At 36.9% G+C, this 19,904-nt stretch overlaps 1 protein-coding gene across 10 annotated transcripts in view; it reads right to left on the bottom strand.

Moving 5' to 3' along the window:
* The window catches only part of RGS6 (regulator of G protein signaling 6), a 450,793-nt gene that overhangs the window by 406,467 nt on the left and 24,422 nt on the right, over window positions 1-19,904 (bottom strand). The gene's annotated exons all lie outside the window — the stretch shown is intronic.

The following is a 19,904-nucleotide window of genomic DNA, read 5'->3' as shown; positions in this document are numbered from 1 at the left end:
ACCAAAAACATACAATGGGAAAAGTATAGTTTCTTCAATAAGTGATAGTGGGAAAACTAGACATCCCCATCCAAAGAATAAAACTGGATCTCTGTCTTATACCATTCACAAAATTAACTCAAAATGGATTAAAAACTTAAATGTAAGACTGAAACGATAAAACTCCTAGAAGACAAAGGGGAAAAGCTTTTTGACATTAGTTTCGGCAATTAGCTTTTTTTTTTTTTTTTTTGTATATGATACCAAAAGCACAGTCAACGAAAGCAAAAGTAAACAAGTGGGACTAAGTCAAGATAAAAGGCTCTTCACAGCAAGGGAATCAATAAAAGGAAAAGAGGTAACCTATAATTAGAAAAAAATATTTGCAAAACATGTATCTGATAAGGAGTCAATATCTAAATATCTAAATATCTAAAATATATATGGAACTCATACAACTCAATTGCAATAATTATAATAACCTGATTTAAAATGAGCAGAGGACCTAAATAGGCATTTTTTCAAAGAAGTTATACAAATGGCCAACAGGTTCATAAAAACAAGTTCATCGCAAATCGAAACCATAATGAGACATCACCTCACATGTTAGAGTGTGTGTTATCAAAAAACGAGCGATAACAAGTGTTGGTGAAGATGTGAAGGGAAACCTTCCACACTGTTAGTGGGAATGTGAATTGGTACAGTCGTTATGGAAAACATTATGGTGGTTCCCCAAAAAATTGAATCTAGAACTACATATGATCCAGCAATCCCACTTCCCTTTATATCCAAAGGAAACAAAATCGATGTCTCAAAGAGCTATCTGCACTACTATGTCCATTGCAGCATTATTCATAATAGCCTAGATGTGAAAACAACCTAGTTGTCTATCAACAGATAAATGGATAAAGCACATGAGGTATACAGCACATTTTTCAGCCATAAAAATAGAAGTCCTTCCATTTGTAATAACATAATGAACCTGGAGGACATTGTGCTAAGTGAAATAAGCCAGAAAGAGAAAGACAAATACTAGATGATCTCACTTATTAAAGGATTCTTTTTAAAAAATGTTGAACTCACAACAAGGCTAGAGATTAGAACAGTGGGATGGGATACAGAGAGATTCTGGACAAGTGGTATAAACTTTTAGTTATAATATTAATAAGTTTTGAGGATCTAAGGCACAGTATAAAATATTTATATATAATTTTATTCACCAATTATACCTCAGTAATGCTGGAAGAAAAAACAGTGGTTCTTTATCCTATTCCCTGAAAAGCCTAACAGCTCTACCTTTTCCTCATCAGATACCCTCTTCCAATTCAGTGGTCCTCGGGAGAAATTCAAGAGACAATATATTGGGGCAGCTACCCATTGGACTCTTTGAATCCAATTAAATATCATAACTCTGATCTTTAAAGAGCATAAGTTATAAAATCCTGGGTCAGACTGACTACTGCCCATCGATCCTAGTGTTATCTTAGTCTAGTTGTGCTGACTGCAGTTTTGACAATCAAGATATTTGCAACACATGCTACAACTGTTGAAGTAAGCGTGCACCCCAAAGTCCTTCTGTTGTAAGAAAACAGAGAGTATTAGGACCAAAGTCAGACTGCACTACTCACCATCTATACAGCCCAGGGAAAGTCACTCCACTTTTTGGTGTCTGCTTCCTCATGTATAAAATAAAGGTAACAAGAATACCTGTGACCTAGGATTACTGTGAAGATCAAATGAAATTATATAAAGTGTTTAGCATTGTACCCAGAAGACAGTGAGTGATTAGTAGGTAGTAACTTAATTTCAGTATTTTTATTGCTGTTATTGTTATATAATTATGGGTCTACCATCCATTTATCTAGACTATCCATGAATACATTGGATAATAAATTCCATCTAAAACCACTCATTAAAAAAATATTTTGTCAAGGTGTGTGCTGTTCATGGCAGCTGAGATGTGTTGCCATGGCCACAGCAAAGCAGTAGTTCCAATTAAAGAACACAAATCCTAGTGACTTAAGAGATGGAAACTAAAGGACAAGTTCCCCAACAGAAATAAGTTCTCTCTTACCTTACAGGGGTTTGTGTTAGTTAGTTAGTTAGTTAGTTAGTTAGTTAGTTAGTTAGTTAGTTTAGTTTGTTAAATCCAGAAGTCTGACTAGTGCTATTAAAACTGGATAATTTTCTGTTTAATTCTTGCCAATTATAAAAACAATATCTCTTTAAAGCAAATGAGCCATTTTCATAACAAGCAATGTTATATCAACTTAAACTACAAAAGAGTCCCTTTTGTGAAAGGCTCCAACAAATCAATAGAAAAGACAAATGCTCTTATAGAATAGTGGGGCAAGGATATGAATGAGAAATTCACTTAAGAAGAAACATAGATAAGAAATATGCATAAGTATTCATTTGTAGTTATAACTTAATGTGATTTAAAACAATGAGGCATTATCACAAAGGTTTAAAAGAGTTACCAGTACATGTAAGGGTGTTAGTAACACAACCCTGTTATATACCGCTCAACAAATATGACTTAGCCATACATATCAGCTTAGCAACCCAGATCAAAGGCTTGAAATGCACTTATTAGTCTATGAATTTATTCTAAGGAAATATTCATCAATATGTATACAATATAATGAGTAGTTAAGATCTTGGCCTCTAAAAGTCAAATTTAAATTTTGTCTTTTCTACTTACTGGCCATCTAACCTTAGGCAAATTACCTACCTGTTCTTTGATGAGTTTCTTCATTTGTTAAATAGAAAGAATGACACCTATACTTCACAGGGTTATGGGTAGGAAAAACAAGAAAGCAAACAACCCAGCAAAGTACCAAGCTTAGTCTAAGGCCTCAAACATGATTATTTTGATTGATTATGAAAATCATGATGTATTGATAAAATAGGATACTTTCAAGCCATTAAAAATGGTGTTCTAGAGCAAGTATAGGAAAACTAAAGCCCAGCCCATGAACCAAACTTGACCTAATGTTCATTCCTTATAAATAAAGTTTTATTGGAACACAGTCATGCTCGTTTATTTACATGCTTTCTAGGGCTGCCTTTTCACTATAACGGCAGAGTTGAGTAGTTGAAACAGAAAGAGTATGTCCCACAAAGCCTAGATTATTTACTACTTGGCCCTTTACAGAGAAAGTTTGCTGATCCCTGATCTGGAGGAATATTTACTATCATGGGAAAATGTTGTCTATTAAGTGTAAAGAAGTTCCCCAACCAGTAAGTAAGTATAGTTACATCTCCATTTATGTCAAAATACATATAAGGGGGGGAAAAAGTATGGAAGTAGGTACTTTAATAGTTAATGACAGCTGAGTTGGGGGGGGCTACACATTTTATTTCCTTCTTTATATAGATCTACAATTTATGATTTTTATAGTAAACATGAATTGTTTCTACAATTAAAGAAAAAATTAATTGTGACATAGAGGACTGTTTTAATTGTGACATAGAGGACAAGTAACTCATTTAATAGTAAAACAAGATGGAAAGGTATTTTTAATTGGTGAGAGAATGACGGGCTTATAGTCTTCATTTCTTCGCATTCTCTCTTACAGATAGGAATGTGAAAAAATGGGGAGATAAGGAAAGCAAGGAGGGAAATATGAGAGAATTGTTACATGAATCGGACAGTAGCTAAACTCAATAATTCTTAAGATAAATACACTTGCAAAGCTTAGAGACACACGACCAATCTGTGTACCAAAGATTGAGTTACACGATCTACCCAGTGAAAGAAGTCATGCAGCACAAAATCTCATTTGGGAAGGATAATGGGATATGTTTCAGGTACACTTACTCAACAGGTCTGTCCACCAAACATTTATTGCCCACTTGATGCCAGGCATTTACAATATCACAGGGAGATGGACATGAAATGTAACACGTACAAAAATAAAAATATTTATATAGCATAGAGGGGTGAGTGATGATTCTTGTCAAGGAGAATCAGGTTTGGGCTTTTATGCCGGTGCTAACTGGGCAAAATATGTTATACCAACCAGTGAACCCCAAAGGGAGAAGAGTTTCAGAAGGGCAGACAAGGAGTTGTGTTCTACCTATTGAGTTTGCAGTAAGTAAGGAGGATTCAGAGATGTAATGTTGGCAGTTAGATATAAGCGTTTAGAGTTTGGAGAAGGAATAGCAATTTGGGGAAATCCCCATATCGCTTTACAGAGAACAGGAGATTGCCCCCAGATAGCATGCAGAAGAGAAAGGGGTCAAGGATTCATAGGTTACTCCGATGATGAAGACTGAGATTGAACATGCAGAGACTGGGGCAAAACCAGTACAGAGTGCTTGTGAAATGTGCTCACGATGATCTCCAGAATTCAAATTTGCTTAAGATGAGCTGTTTTAACAACTTGTACAGCTAAAAACAGCAGTTGTGATTAATGATGTATTCCTATGTCACGAAGAACACAAGCCTTCTTTGAAAACGTCTTTTCCTAAAAATTTTCACCTCTTTTCTGCATTCTGTATTATGCCCTTTCTCATTTGGAGCCACATGGTAAAGAGCCACATGAATGGGAATCCATTTTTGTCATGTTTTCTTTGGTTTGGGACTGAAACCCCAGCCACAGATATGTGGGTAAGGAAGAAAAATAGATTCAGCAGTACCCTGTACTCAACATAATCGAAATTTTAAAATGCCAAAAACACCTAGGATGTGAAACTGGCCTTTGGAGGTCAGTTGGTGACCACCACTAGGATGAATCTAAATACCATATGCCTAGACTGTAGCACAGTCCCCTGCTCTATGAGTGATACAGCTCTATAGTTGAAGGCCTGGCCCTGCCTCATAGGAAAACAAAGAGAAGACACCAGACCCCAGGTTAGAAGGTCTGGCTCTGCCACTAACAGCTGGTTCACTCTAGACAGGGCTCTTAACCTCTCTGAGCCTCAGATTCTTCTTTTACAAAGTAGAGATAAATAATATCTCAGAACTTTTATGAACATAACATGAAGGATATGGAGTGCTGAAAGGAACTATAAAATGAAACTTGATATTTTTTTCCAGATTTACTGAGGTATAACTGACAAAATTGTATATATTTAAAATGTACAATGTGATGATTTGGTATATGTATACACTGAAATATTTACCACAATAAAGTTAGTTAACACATCCATCACCTCATACAGTTACCTTTGTGTGTGTGTGTGTGTGTGGTGAAAATACTTAAGATCTACTCTCTTAGCAAGTTTCAAGTATACTATACAGTATTATTAACTATAGTGACCATTCTATGTGTTAGATCCTCAGAATTTATTCATCTTATAACTGAAAGTTTGTATACTTTGATCAACATTTCCCATTTTGCCCATCCCCAGCCCCTGGCAACCAATGTTCTACTCTGGTTCTATAAGTTCAACTTCTTTTTTTAGATTTCACGCCTAAGTGAAATCATACAGTATTTGTCTTTCTGTCACTTAGCATAACATCCTTCAGGCTCATCTATATTGTCACAAATGTCAGGAGTTTCTTTTCACGGCTCAATAACATTGCAGTGTATATACACACACATTTTCTTTACTCATCCACCAACAGTTTGTTTCCATACCTTGGCTATTATGAATACAAATCAAAACCACAATGAGATATCACTTCGCACTTGTTAGAATGGCTATTATCAAAAAAATAAAAAATAAAAAAAAATAAGAAGTAACAAGTGTTGGTGAGGATGTGGAGAAAAGAGAACCCTGCACACTGTTGGCGGGAATGTAAATTGGTGTCGCCATTAATGAAAACAGTACAGAGATTCCTCAAAATAATTAAAAATAGATGACCCAGCAATCTCACTTCTGAATATCTATCCAAAGAAAACAAAATTAATATCTCCAAGAACTAGCCGCACTCCCATGTTTGGTGCAGCATCATTCACAACATCGAGATGTAGAAACAACCGAAGGTGATGGAAAGTAACATTGTCCCTGAATACTACCACTCTGTGATCAGAGCATTTTGCTTATGACATTATCATAGCTCTGCTATCAGAGGTTGGCCTGTTCCTTCTGGGTCTTGGGAAAAGAGTATGGCCTGTAAAGAAGTGGCTTCGCACCTGCAGTGGAACCTTAGGCCCAAGCTTACCAACCGTGGGCCCCTTTCCGCATAGGCAGAGTGGGAATAAAAACAGTGACCTCGCAGAGGTGCTGTCAGCACGAGCGCTCATGTGCCAGAGCACTGGCCCGATGCCTGCACAAAGTGGATCCTGGGGAAATGAGAGCCGTTTGGACATCGCATCTGAAATGTAGGTAGCTGGCACTTATCATACCAGGATATTTCAGAACACATAGCTCAACACATCCAGCAGCTCAATATGTTCTTTTAATTTAAAAAACAAACAAGAAAATCTCTTCAGTAATGTACTGGAATAAAGTCTGTGACCCCTCAGTAAAGGAAACATACTATTCAAGGAGTGAATGGCAGGACTTGTGTATTATTTATAGGATGAGAATGTACCCCAGTTTCCGAGTTATTCTGTATACCTATTCTCAAGTTAGACCCTCCATGGGTTCCTGGAAATGTGTCAGGACTATGCAGAATCACTGAATCTTGGTTCCTATGGAAATGTTGTTCCAACAAGGACGTTCACAGATGCTTTTTTCGTCTCTTCCAAATTCCCAAAGGAGAGACTACAAACTTCTCTGTAAAGGGCCAGTTAGTTAATATTTCAGGCTTTGCTGGTTATGTGGTGAGTCTCTGTCACTTATTTTGAATGTACCTGTTTGGTCATTTCCCCTCAGGACTTGCTTGTGCCCTGAGTAAGGCCTAATATGGGCACCCGGTAAGGAGGGAGGGAAGATCCCTCCGTTCCTCGCTGCCTGTCACTGAAAAGTTCTTCTTTTCTGCCCTCAAATGGACTGCAGCCAATACAGACAAATATCCCCGAATTAATTAGGTTGCCACATATCCATCATCCTAAACACTGAACGGAAAACCAATCATTCAGTACGTCCCCTCCCTAGCTGGGAAAAAAAAAAGTAAACTTCCAAAATTATTTTTCTTTCCCTTTTCTTAGACATTGTGGTAGACAGAATAAGGCCCTTCCCTAAAATATACTTTCTCTTAAATATATCTTATGTCTTCTATCACCACATCTTTGTTCATATAACAACCTAACCCCCAAAACCTGTGAATATGCTACCTTCCATCGCAAAAGGGATTTTTGTAAATGTGATTAAGTTAAGGATTTTGAAATAGGAAGATTACCCTGGATTATCTGGGCAGGTTCTGTGTGATCGCAGGTTCCTGTAAGAGGAATGCAGGAGGGTCAGAGTCAGAGAAGGAGATGCGATGACCGAAGCAGAGGTCAGAGGGATGCAGGGTCATGAGCTGAAGAATGTGGGAACTATGTAGAAGTTGAGAAAAGGTCAGAAATAGATTCTCCCCTCAAGCCTCCGGAAGGAAGGCAGCCCTGCCAAATCATGTTAGACTTCTGACCTGAACTGTAAGAGAATAAATTTGCTTTGTTTTAAGCCTCTAATTTTGTGGTAATTTGTTATAGCAGCCGCAGGAAACTAATACAGGCAGTTACTAAAAATGTTACCGAGAAAGTGTAGTTTCTAACAAGTCAGCCACTTTATCTCATGACACTTAACTCTACAGAATGAAAGCTCTACTCCTCTCTCTTGCAGGGTCCCTAAACTCCAGAACTGCTAAACATTGAAATAAAATGAGATATAAAATGGAAGATTGAAAGGGGTGAGTAGGCAGTTAGAGAATGCTGTAGTCATATACAATAAGCATTACCCAAGAGGACTGCAAAGGATGAGATAGAAATGGAATGTGACTTATTTATAGCAAAGCCTGCCTCCCATCTCAAGTGTGTGACAGAAGAGCTGTTTTAAAGTTTTATTCTTCAAACTTGGCTGCAGAACTTGGCTGCTTCTCAGAACTGTGCTTTTGTATTTAGCTTTAAAATATAAGAAGCAACCCACGGTTAAACTGCAGGCAGAAGTGGTACAGGCAGGAAAAATGCTGTGGGGAGTGGAAAGAGGTTGAAATGTTATTCTTATTTAGTTAGTTGCTTAAGAAAAACAAATAGAGTACAAAATAGCAAAAGTCTTGGAAAGACTCCAAGCTGAAATTTTCTGAATATCCCAGCATTCAGGCTCTGGAGATAAGGGAGGTGCTGCCACGCTAGTCAGACACTCGGATGGCGATCTGGGTTAGAGGTAGAGAGTAAAGAATACTGGCCCTAATTACTAGAAGACCCCTCACTTCATTTCTATACTTTAATGACACTGAATTTTACAACAACCCAGGGAAGCCCAGCCTATCTATACAGGAAATAATACTGACCTTCTGGAAAACAACATATATCAGAAGTTGTGACACAGTTTATGCCTTTTGACCTAGAAATTCCAACTTTTGCTATTAATAAAAATAAGAGACTGAGTAATTAAATTATGGTACATTATTCACATACAATATTATGCAACCTTTAAAGCTATGATTATGATGACGTATTGTGACACAGATTTATGCTTAGGATATGATAGGGAACCATAAAATAACACATACACTATGATTACCCATTAGCTTAACATAGTGTGTGTGTGTGTGTGTGTGTGTGTGTGTGTGTCTGTAACTGATATGAGTTAAAAGACTGGGAGGAAACAGACCAAAATGTTAACTGCAGTCATATTTGTGCGGTAAGAATATGTGAGATATTTTTATATAGTTTGTGTTTGATTCTTTTGAAATGGAATAATTACTTTTAAAATAGAAAACAATTATTTTTTAAAGAAAAGCAAGAAAATCAGCTTGGCTGAAGGCTCAGCTTTACCAATACTTACCATGTGAGTTTCAGAACTGAAAATGTTTTGTTTTCTTCCTCCAGGATTTCCATATGAAGAATAAGGCAATTATAACATGAAGTACAACTTCTAGAAGATACTATCTCTTAAATATATCTTATGCCTTCTATCACCACATCTTTGTTCATACAACTCCTATCACCTATAATCATTTCTAAGCTCCTTTCTAGTGAGCCAAATTTTATCTTTTCTTAAAGACATTATTCAAGTCATTTCTCTTCAAATTTCTTCCTCCTTTGTAAGCTGACCCTGTCCACACCAATTCTCATGTCATTACATTCATTACAGTCTTCAGATCTCCTGTTTTTCTTTTTTTATATAATTCAATTTCTTTAAAAACAAAACAAAACAAACAAACAAAAAAAAACCCTACAGGCTACGGCACGAAGCAAACCCAGATTCAAATTCCAATATCAGTTATTTACTTCTTTTGATCCTCAGTTTCCTAATCTGTAATATAGAGTGACTACCACGTACCTAACAAGCTATGCTGATGATTAAATGATTCAGTGTATGTACAGCATCCAGTCAGTAGCCAACAAATGCTTACTTTCTTCCTTAATCTTGTACAACTCTTGGTCTCCCCAACTAGACTGTAAAGTTGTCTAGGACAGGGACCATGTACCCTACTACTTTTTATTCCCTACATAATAGCGAATGGAGAACAATGCACAGTGCCTTGGCAAAAGTAGATTGAAAAAATACACTAGTTGATTTTTGCAAGGAGCACTAATCTTCAGACAGAGACAAATTAGAAACTGTTGTGGGTTAAACCGTATTCCTCAAAAAGATATGCTGAAGTCTTAATCCATGGCACCAGCATTTATAACCTTATTTGGAAATGGGATTTTTGCAGACATAGTTAAATGAATATGAGATCTGAATTGGACTGGATTAGGGTGGGCCCTAAATCCAATCACTGGTGTCCTTATAAGAAGGCCATGTGGAAACAGGCACAGAAGTAGGATAGATAAGGGTAGAAGCAAAGATTGAAGTGGTGCAGCTATAAGACAAGGACACTAAGGATAACTGGCAGCCACAAGGAGTAGGAAGAGGCAAGGAAAGAGTCTTCTTTAGAGTATTCATGCAGAGGGAGCATGGCTCTGCTGATACCTTGATTTCATACTTCTAGCCTCCTGAACTATGATAGAATAAACTTCTATTGTTTTAAACAACAGTTTGGGTTACTCTGTTACAGCAGCCCTAGGAAACTAATGCAGAAATGTTCACAAGTGACAGATAAGGATGAATAACTGTTATTCTGGTACTGTGGTGACATTACACTTGAGTGTCATCCTCCTACTACGTACTCCAGAGACCAGTGACACCAACTACCTAGCTACTCAGACCCAAATCCTGGGCATCAGCCTTGAACCCTTCTCTCTCACCCCTAGGTCAATTCTACTTCCTAAATATACTGCAAGTTTCTCTCACTTTTCTTTATCTCTACAACCACCACCACCCTAGACCAATAAACCACTCAGGAAATATCTTTTCTAAAACATTTTAAGAGCAAATTGAGGCTATGGAGATAGATCCATCTTCTTTCAAATCCAATGTTCCAATTTTCTACATGTATCAATGGCTAACTAAATGTTTCAGTCTTTTATTGAGAGTAATGAGAAAGGCTAAAAAATGTTTTGTTAAATATGTTTGAAGGGATTGGAGAGCTATCAACGGAGTAAGAATTTTGAGGCCATGGTCTGAAAGGAGAAGAAAGCTAAGGCGAGGCTAGCAATTGGAGCTGCTTCTTCCTCTAAGAGTATTGCCAATTTCTCAAGCAAAAGGCATGACTGGAAGCTGATCAGTACTTTTTTCAGTCTCATGGAGCTTATGGGGCGAATATTGAAGGTTAGAATCCTCCAAACATGAGCAGATGGAGTGAACATCCAGGGTTTTTGTTCAGACCAGAAGAGCTTACTCCCAAGAGTAAAGGTAATCTAGAAATACACCAGCCCTAACCAGAACTAAAATCCGGGTACATATGATCTCTGTACCTGATTAGATTAAGGTAATCTGCCTATAGCCTAACTGACATAAAAAGGAAAAAGAAACAAAACAAAATCCTCTCTGGAGTAAAATAACGTTACCCCAGAGCTTTAAATTCTCTCTCCAATGTTAGTTGTATAAATGATGTCCAGAGCTTAATTTAAAAAGTAGCTAGAAAAAAAATTAAAGACAATAGAAACAGTTCAGAATGTAACAAAGATTTTGAAGTATCAGGTTTAGAATTTAAAATAACTATGATTAATATGTTTAGGAAATAAATGACAAAATAGAAAATTGCAGCAGGAAACTAGAAACTATGAAAAAGAATTAAATAGAAATCTTAGAACTTAAAAAATCAATAAAGTTATAAATTCAATGAGATGGATTTAACCACAGATTAGATACAGTTAAGGAAAGAATTAGTGAATTGGGAGATGAGTCAATACAATATATCCATATTGAAACGCAAAAGAAAAATACAAGAAAGAACATAAGGAACATATGAAACAGAGAAAAAGTCATAACATATGAACAGAACCCCAAGAATCATGAAAAGAGAAAACTAGGCATAAACAAAATCTGAGAAGTGAATGGCTGCAAATTTTCCAAGCACTAATCAAATTTTTTTAAGCTCTAAGGATAATAAATAAAAAAGAAAATAATACCTCGTAATAAAACTGCTAAAACCAAAATGAAAGAAATTTTTAAAGCAGTCAAATATAAAAAAGAGATTACATTCGAAGAAATAGCAATGAAACTGACATCTAACTTCCCAACATAAATAATAGAAGCCAAGAGAGGATGATAGTTACCACTAAAGTATAGAAAGAAAATAACTGACAATCTAGAATTCTATACAAAAAACACTCTTCAAAAATGAACATGAAGACATTTTTAGACAAATATCATAAGAGAACTTATCTCCAGCAGACCTGCACTAAAAAAAATACTAAAGGTAGTTCTTCAGAAAAAAGAAAAATGGCCCCCAATGTAAGCACGGAGATGCAAAAAATAATAAAGACCAAGGAAACCATAATTTTTAGTGAATATACATAACCTTTGTATTTTGCAAATAAAACAAAAAATTAATAAAACAAAAAACATAAAGTCTTATAGGGTTTTAAAAATAAAGAATATTCAATCTCACCATACATAAGGATGTTAATAATTATCTTCTTTTTAGGGCAATTAGGTCTACCGAGACAGAAATCCAGTAACCTAACTGTGGAATCATCTCAAATATGAATACTATCCATTAGAATTATTAAACTAATTCCCTTTCAGCAAATATTCTATTTATTTCAATCTGGATATTATTCACCACCAAAAGTATATTCTTCTGGAGTGGCTGTATGTTTATATGTATATTTCTATCTTTGTATATTTTTTTATTCCTTTACTGTAATAATTTTTTAGAAATGGAAATGCTGATCAAAAAAAAATGTCCATTTTCAGTTTTGGTCTGTATTGGCAAACTAGTAGATATTTAAAATATAATCCTTCTACCTCCCAATGATTTTAACACATCAATTTTCCATTCACAGATATCTATTAGTTTTAGTTATTCTTGTTCAAACTACTAAGAATGGGGAATTTACTCTCTGGCCATCCATGTTCTTCGTAATATAAAGATACAGAAGTGTTAATAAGTGGAATAATAAATTGTCCACTAAAATGTAAAATCTTAGACTCTGAAATGAAACAAGGGAAAAAAAATTGGGAAAATTAAGCCTTAAACACACCAAAGACTTTCCAAATTAGAAAGTTTTACTGATGGAAACACATCATAAAACCACAATGTGCTATTCCCCGTACTAAAATAACATCCCTTTCATCTGTGGACACTGATACCACTGATCTAGGACTTGCCTGCCCTCCTCTCTCCTGCCAACCAAGACAATGGGATGGGGAGCTTTTCCTTTGCAAGTCTAATCCTAGGGGACACAGGAAACAGAACAGTTTTCCCCTAAGGCAATAAAGAACCTTCAAAATATTTAATGAAAAGAATCTTAAAATGCAGTTTGGACAATTAAATTAGTTACCCAGAACATCCTCTGAAGTTCATCCTTAGGAATTTTATTTAGCGTTTAAAAAAAGGAAAAAGAATGAAGAAAAGAAAGTGCTAAATGTTGAAGACTGAAAAGCACTTGTTTTAATGTACTGAGTTACCTGTTTTTAAAAGTTTCACTTGGGTTAACTTTTGTATTATAAAGGAAGTTATGAAAAAATAAACAGATAATAAAATATGTATTTCTTTATTTTAGGTAATGAAAGCCCTAGAATGTTAGAACTGAGAATACTTTTGAGATCACTCAGCCTAGCTAACCCCTCATTTCACAAGGGACAGGACTAGACTTAAAACACAGAAATGACTTGTGCATGGCCAAAAGTGAACTGCTGCAGTCCCAATAAATACCCAATATCTTGGTCCAGTTACACACCCTTTCCATGACACTCTTGATTTATCTACAAACAAGGAGGAGAGGAGCAGGCAATCCAGTTCTATAGTTAGTATTTGGTTCAAAATTGTATTGGTCCGAGGAGGCCTTTAACAGCTCCTAGGTAAAATCTAGTGAAAAGGCCCCACCATTCCTCCTCGATGCCCTTGAATACTCCCTTGGTGAGGATCCTCCCAAGTCTTATTGATTCTACCTCTCAAATACATCCCTTCATGTACAATACCACTGTCACTGACTTGGACATCATTTTTCCTTCACTGGAATTCCCGTGAAATCACCAAACTACCCTTCTGCTTAAATCCTACAGTTTTTCTTACGCCCTCCCTCCACAAAGCCAGTTTTCCACCTTGAACATATGCCTTCCCTGCTTCAAATCCTTTTGTGGAGAATTTTCTAATGAAGAAAAATGGGGTCTTAATGATTTCCCTTTGCTTTTGGGATAATATCTGCATGAGTCAGAGCCTTAACAGTAAATAGACGACATTCATAATACAGGACAATTCGAGGAAAATATATTTCAATAAGGACCAAGTATAAAGTTTCTTTAATCTAGAGGGTACAGGAGAACCATAAGGGGCTGCTCAGGAAACCCTGACCTGGGGAAGTAAAATTGTGTGGTACATGGCTTCTAAAATGGCCCATGGTGGTCTCTCCTTCTGTACTCATGCCCTTGCATAAACCCCTCACCTGGTGAGAGCGCCAGTGACTTGCTCCTACTAAACGGGATGGGATGCCATGTCCAAGAATAGGTTATAAAATAGTGAGACTCCCACTACCAATCCCCGCCGGCCCTGCCTCCTCCTCCCTTGCTCATTCTGATGACAAGCTGCCATGTCGTGAGCTGCTCTAGAAACAGGCACATGTGGCAGGGAACTCAGAGTGGCCTTCAGCTAACAGCCAGGGAGGAAATGAGGCCATCATTCCAACAGCACTCAAGGAACTGAATCTGGCCAGCAACCACACGAGTGAGCTTTGAAGTGGATCTTATCCCGTAATTAAGGCTTCGGATAAATCTGCTACCTCAGCCCATGTCTTGAGAGGGGCCCTGAGCCAGCACACCCACCTAATCTACGCTAGGATTAGTGACCCACAGAAACTGACATAACAAATGTTGTGTTTAAGCCATTGAGTTAGGGGGCAAATTGTTACACGGCAATTCATCACTAATATAAAATGGAACCACTCCAAGGCCCAGAAAGATGAGTAGAGGAAATGAGTATCAGGACCCAGCAAAGGAGAGTGGTCTTCCTAGAGAGGAGCAGCCACCTTCTGTCAAGGAACAGCCAGTACGAGACCTAACGGAGAGGGAGGCAGGGAAAGAATGTCCTGACTTTACTCTTCTTCCCCCCTCCCATTTCTCCAGGCTTCTAGTGACCAAATTCAACTGAAAAGCCAGAAATTGAAAGCCAAAAGTCACAGGAGCCCTGTAGAGGTAGTCCGCATGGCTTAGCATTCTGGGCCACAGAACAGCATAGAGAGGGGCTGAGTATGGGTGTGGAGCTGCAAAGGGAAGATAACCTTCATAACGTCCAAACTTTGCATGATGTAAAAGGTTTTTCATGATCTCGACCTAATCTGCCCATCCAGCTTTATTTCTCAACCCTTCATCACAGAAACCTAGCTCCGTGAAAAGAGCCACTCGAAGTTTCCAGAACTCACCATACGACATCACAACTCTGTCCCTTTACATGCACTGGTCCTTCTTCCTTTTACATGCTTTCTCCCCTTCTCTGCCAGGTTAATTCTAATCATATTTCAAAAGTAAAGCAGGCGCCAAAACCTTTGGATGTCTTCTATGACATCATCATCCTCTCTCCTGATACAGACTTCATGACCCTTCTCTCTTCTCCCAGAACTATCAGTTTGCCTCTATGTGTACTGCACTTGTCTGATCACCTATCTCTGCCCTGCTGCCCTATAGATTACTTCAGGGAACAGCCCTCATCTTGCAACCCTAGCATTAAACAGTGTCTGGCACACAAATGAAACTCAATACATTTTTGCTGATTAGTGCCTAATCCTCATTATGTCTTAGTCACTAGGGTCTGCAGGTTCACTGACTCTCAATCATGTTGGCTTCTACGACTGTCTTCTCTACATTCCAGAAGAATGCCCCATTCCCAGCTTTTTCTCCACTTTCCCTCTACTAGACTAGGTTTTCCCTTCTTGTGCCTGTGGAACTAAAATAGTACTACATTTACTTTCTGGAAGGATTCCTAAACCAACTTCTGCCCAGGACTTAAAGAGTCCTAGATCATTAGGAAAAGAGACCTTGAGGGTATCGAAGTAATACAGAGATGAGACCCAATTCCAGCAGAAAAGGAATTAATGACTGGAAACTAACAGGTGAAGGAAGCCAGCAATGGCATGGCTATTTAGCAACCCCTTCCACATACAACAATGTTGGCTTTTTTGTCTTCCTCTAAAACTCCTAATTCATCTCTGACACTATATATTGCCAACAATATCCAGTGCTGTTTAAACATTGTTCCTGCTATCTGTCTCATATATAATCAGTACTGCAAAATAGCTGTACAAATATCTTAAATGTTATTAGCAAACCAAAGAAACAAGTCACCACCAAGAAGATACTTTAACGGTTGAGTGTTGTTATTGTTACAAGTAAATTTTTTTTCTTCTGATGCCCGACTACACTGGGTTTAATCTCAATCCAATTTAGGTTACCTAGGAATGTCTAAAATATTTCCAGGAAAACTCAAAAGACCCTTACACATGCATATAGTTTCACAACATTGTTCGAACAGGGAAATATGTTAAATTCTGGAAGACCAAAATGTTACAGAATGAAACTTTGAAATCATTGCAGAAATGTATTTGCACATTATTTGTCCAACCCCCTCACTGTACAGAAGACAAAATGAAACAAAAGTAATGTTTTATTTATTAAGTTGATGGTGAGTACACAGGGTTCATTTTATTATGCTTCTTTTCACCTTAGGTGAACACTGAATAGATTGTTTTTGCCTAAGAAGTAATTCATAGTTGGGAAGAAAGGAGGGAGAAAGAAGAAAGGAAGAAGACAAAATAAGTAGAACCGAGAAGATGGAGTTGCCCATCCGGAGAACCAGAGCGATAAGTGTGGGAGCTGGGACCAGACAGCCAGAGCTGCCAGCTCCCTGTCTGGCATCATCCGCCGTACTGTACCACCTCTTGACCCCAGCCTGGGTCACGTTAAGCTACAATTTTCTCTGTTCACCTATCGTCTAATAGCCCCGAGTTCTACCAAATCAAATTACCAGTCTGGTTGGAAATTTGTCAAGAGACATTATTTTTATACCACTAGAGGACCAAACAAAATCATAAAGCAACCAACTCTTACTCAAAAGAATTTCTAGTTATAAAAGAAAGTAAACATTTCAGGAAATCTTTACCCAGTAAACGAAAGCACCAGGAAGTAGAATGAAGCTTTAGCATTACAAATGTCCAAAGTTAACCCAAGTCATATCTCTGAGAATTTGCACAAAAACCAAAGATCTGCTGCACAGTATTTTCATTTATTTTAATTCACCAATGTCTGTTGAGCCCCATCAATGTGGTAATAATTGTTTGTCGTTGACAACATGGTTGTAAAAGAATATCGATGGGACCAGCCAGGCTCCCTGGACATAATGATGGCTTCAGTGAGAAACTGCTGAGCAACTTGAAGAAAGTTCCTCTTCTCCAAACTTTCATTTTCTCACCCGTAAAATAAGTGTATAGATTAGAAAACCTCTAAGATGAAGCTACTCGAATCCTCTAATTCTAACTCTATGACAAGAGTCTGGTTCTTCTATATCTCAAGAGATCTACCTATAATTATGAAATCAAAAACCCATTTCAAAACACCAACTCTCTCATTTCTTTGTAATGCATACTCTACCGGGATATTGTAAAAGATATTAAATAAGTGCATTTCAAACTTACCTGAGCATCAGATTCTCCTGAGAACATTTTAAAACTCAGATTTCTGGGACCCAGCTAAGACCTATTAAATGAAAATATCTTTGAAGGGGTCCTCTGAGAATAAGCATTTTTTTATAAATCACCCCCAAACAATCTGATGTACAGTCTACTTCAAATATCATATCACTACATTAGGCAACTCAATGACCCAGGATCTTTTGGATCCAAGAATGTAAAAACAGTTAACAGGTCTGGGCGACTTAATGAATAATTAAGCTTTTCTTTTAAATAGCTTTTTAATGGGCCCAATACATTTTTCATACACACCTCCAATCCCAAATGTGAATATGAAAGATGAAAAACTAAATTAGAAAGTCTGTTCAAGGCAATAAATAAATCATGCCCTGGGAAAGTACAACTTCTCACAGTTAATGACATACAAAACAAAAAGAAATTGAAGAGTATTCTGAAATGTGTAAGCTTAGGAAATCCACCCATCATTACTCATATGTCAGGAGGTTACCATCCCAAATGGCATTTAAAAGTCACAACAACATTATGGACGTAATCATCCCACTTATTACTCGAAAGTTTACCCAAAAGCTCCACTTCTCTAGATTTGGCTTTTTAAATGTCAGCATCTGAATCAACACAACATAGTCCAAGCAAAAATTTCACACTGGAAATGTCTGACAAGAGAAAGAAACAACAAACAAGAGAAGGAAAACAAAAATGAGAGCACTATTTGCACAATTTTTTAAATGTAAAGTTTTGTTGGAGATCTCTAAGAAAAGGTTTGGTTTTATAGCTAAAACCTTGACTAAATTGCCACACAAGAGTACTTCCATAGAAAATGTTGTGAATTAACCTTGGTTTCAAGATTCGCTCTTTAGCTATACCTTGAGGACAGTGTCCTATAGTAGGTAAGTCTTGGCTATAGCCAGCGGCCCGTCTACGGCACTGAGAGTAGAGAACTAGGTGGATACCCCATGTTTCAAACACACCATAGCTTAAGTTAGTCAACAGAACTAGGTTTTAGTGATTCTAGGTGCTGGACCCATACTAGGCAATAAGCATGCCATTTTTTTTTTTTTCCAAACGGATCCAATATCACTTTTGAGCAATTAATAAAGCAAATTAGATGAACACGAATTTGTCACGAGGAAACAAGATATATTTTCAGTGTAGAAACCAAATGACTAGTGATCATTTCTCTAAAGAACTATAGCAATTGACAATTTTGTTTCTAAATTCGACCCCCCAAAAATGTCTCCTGCTACTGCCTAAAAGTAAAAATTCAAGTTCCCACAAATCTATAGGAAGTTTTCTCTTCGACATAACACGAAACATTCTAGTGGAAAGCTGTCTGGATTGCATGACCTTTACATTTCCTATTAACCTTTAATAATCCATTGATTTGCAATCTCTGAATAATATAAAAACACTTGTACTGTTCTCCTATGTCTTTAAAAAGTGACTCACTGTATGAACATACTTCAGTCAACTTATTAACAGCATCAACATTTATATATTTTATAGTTTATTTCCTCTCCAAGTGTCACTGTCTCTAAAAGACCTAAAGATAAAAGAAAAAGAAGCATTCATTATGGACCACCTCCAGGCCAAGCAGGATGTAAGATACCTTATGTACTTTACATAAATGAATCTTTACAATAAACCCATAAGGTACTATCCTTCTTCCCACCTTATCTTTCTTTTTATAAATGAAGAAACCAAGGCTCACAAAAGTTAAATAACTGACTCAAGGTCATGCCTCTAGGAAGTGGCAGAGTTGCACCTTTAATCCAGATCTGACTGCAAACCCCATGTTCTTACAAGCTTAACATAGAGTCTTTCAGCCTGGGGTGGGTTAAGAAAGCAATGATGTATAAGCATCTGTCTATTATTCTGTATGCCTCGCTAATTGGCTAGTCTCATTAATCTATTTTTCTTCACTAGAACTTAATAAGCATCTCTCTTGGAATGGGTTATCTAAGCATTCTCTTGCAAAACAAAGGATTAAGGAAATTGATACTCAGAGCAGCGGTAGTTTGAGTTCCATTTTTTTTACAAGGAAAAGAGAAAAAATCACCATACCAGTCATCCCAGACTATCTAATTCAACATTGTCCATATGATTAACATAGATCAAACACAGAGTCTTCAAGAATACACAGAACCCAGCAGACAACTCAAACATTTAGTGAAATGAATGTTAACTAATTTTCCTTATTAACATATAATATAGTTAAGTTAAATTTTATAAACATGCAAACATTAAAAAGGTGTTTAATAAGAAGCAGTTATTTCATCAAATTCAATGTGTGCACAAATAAAACTATGTGCCACATTTCCTTCTTTATAAATGTATTTTTCTTCCAAATGTCCATATTTGAATAAATACCATCAACATCTTTCTATAACCCAAGGTCAAAAACCCAGTCACTTTTTATTCTCTATTCACTTCCTAATTCCATATTCATTCAGTTTCGAAGTCATTTTTAATTTAGATTCTTTAATCCCTCTGCTCAGTCCTGCTCAGTTCTGAAGGGCATGTCCCATCCTAGATTAGTGTCCTCCTTACTTTTCTCACAGATACAGAAATATCCCCCACTAGTCTCCAATCTACTCTGATAACAATACATTTGGCACACTGGGGCAAGACTCATAATCCCAAAGAGTCGTTGATTTTACAATTCCTGAGACAAAACTTTTCCAGGATTAAATT

The sequence above is a fragment of the Rousettus aegyptiacus genome, unplaced genomic scaffold (genome assembly GCF_014176215.1).
Source record: "Rousettus aegyptiacus isolate mRouAeg1 unplaced genomic scaffold, mRouAeg1.p scaffold_m13_p_3, whole genome shotgun sequence".
Classification (NCBI taxonomy): Eukaryota; Metazoa; Chordata; class Mammalia; order Chiroptera; family Pteropodidae; genus Rousettus; species Rousettus aegyptiacus.
The sequence above is the reverse complement of the archived record's forward strand: the minus strand, read 5'-3'. Positions and strand labels throughout refer to the sequence as shown.